The sequence below is a fragment of the Octopus bimaculoides genome, chromosome 7 (assembly GCF_001194135.2).
Source record: "Octopus bimaculoides isolate UCB-OBI-ISO-001 chromosome 7, ASM119413v2, whole genome shotgun sequence".
NCBI lineage: Eukaryota > Metazoa > Mollusca > Cephalopoda > Octopoda > Octopodidae > Octopus > Octopus bimaculoides.
In genome coordinates this window covers 67,615,867-67,617,879 of record NC_068987.1, presented here as the reverse complement: position 1 = coordinate 67,617,879, position 2,013 = coordinate 67,615,867, and positions in this window count along the sequence as shown.

Genomic DNA, 2,013 nt, shown 5'->3' with positions numbered 1-2,013 from the left:
ATATTTCTAAGTCTCTCTAAAGGAGACTACGGCAGCGGTACTGGAAATTAATAGTTATCGCCAAGCCAACATGGCAGTCCCAAAATTAGGACGAAAGCTGCAAGTTGCTTCTATGCTAGAAGAAAAACGACCATCTTTGGTTTCAAGATGAAAGGTATTCATCCATCAGGATAATGCTCGACCACATACAGTGACGATGCCATCCGTAAAGGCCGGAATACAAATACAAAATGGCTGATCGTTAGTAAGGAGGGACACACAAATAAGAAAGAAGAAAACAAAGGACCACTGATGAGGTCACAGAAGTGTGACGAAAGAACTCTGGCCGAAATACAATTAGAATTAAATATATCAATATTAGAAGATAATCTAGTAATTCTCTCAGAAATATTTTTAACTATAGAATTTAATACATTTGGTGGATGATTAGATAATCTATTTACATATCTAGTAGCTTCATTCTCTTTTCTATATGGGTAGTATAATCTAGCTTCTTTGTTAAGAGTGGCATCTAAAATATTAACAATGTTAGTACCATATTCATATGTAATATTTAGGTTGAAACTTCTAAAAAATTTTCTAATATGGTATTTCATCCTCTACCATGTTCATCTTGGGCTATTAATTAGCACATATTTTTAATTGGAAATTGAACCTTTATAACATATATTTCTGATCTCTCACCTTAACATACAATCTTCTTGTGATAACTAAGATTTCAACTTTATTCCATGAAAGGTATTTTTTCACACTACTTCTGCTACTGCTGTTAGTTCTTAATATGTATCTTAACCCCAGGTAGCTTATAAGAATAGGAAGTTTCATAAGTTCTTAATGTTTTAATTAGTTCCCAAAATTTAAATTTTATTTTTTTATTTAATGCTTGACTCTAAAAGGATCCTTATTATTATATCATTATTTCAGGGCTTCTAGTGGTAGTGTCTTGTTTATTCTATATTTTGACTTAAATAAATCTAATGCTTATGCCTAAAATAAATCTAATCCTTATTCCATTAATATTCTTTAATTAGCCCATGTTAGTCTTAAAACAAGTTCATGACTATATAAGAAAGTATAATTAAACTAGTAATCAATTATCATGTTACTATATTGGATGTCCTTGTTAATTCCTACTATTCTTTTTCCTTTTTTCTTTTTTTTTTGTCCCTTAAACCTTAATAAACTCATTATTATAAACTATATAAATCCTATACTAATTCTTCTTTACATTATAAAAATAATGCTTACCTTTTGTGTCTTCAAAATAGTATTATTATATATATTAGCTTAAATTTTAAAATCATTTTTTTAAATAATTCAAAATAGTTTCCTGAGCCCAATATATATAATATTCTTAAACTTTACACCTTATCTATAGCCTTTGAATTCAAAATTGACACTACTTCAGAGTTTTTGTATAAACTAATTACATTACATTTTTATTATTAATAATTTTATTATTATCATACTTCTTATTATTAACATATTAATTAAACTAATATTGATATCTATAAATTTCCCATGCTTAGTATATGTAAAACAATACTGATGCTTTATTCAGACTAAAGAAAAATCCCTGTTGACCTAAATGCTTAAGGTTTAATTCCTCAACATTATGATAGCAGTAGAAAAACCCCAACCTATAATAGTGTTGCCACTCTGACCAGAGAAACCTTTATAACCATATCTATGTATAATGCTTATACATTCTCTTTACTTAGAAGTGATTGCCCCTTATACTATAACTACTATATAAGAGACAATAAAATCAGAGACAGTTACAATTCTACCTAGAACTAATTACTAGCCTGATAGCCTTGGCTATGTTAAGATGGATCTTTATGTATTCTTCTTCCCACTTGAATTTTAAATGTTGCCAAAATTATAATATGTCTATTCTACTGTAATTTTCTACGTTTTTGTGCGGATGAAGATTGCTCTACATATTGCATTTAATGTAATACTCGCATTACTTAAATAAATGGAGTAGCATGAAACGTGCGTACTGCAGTC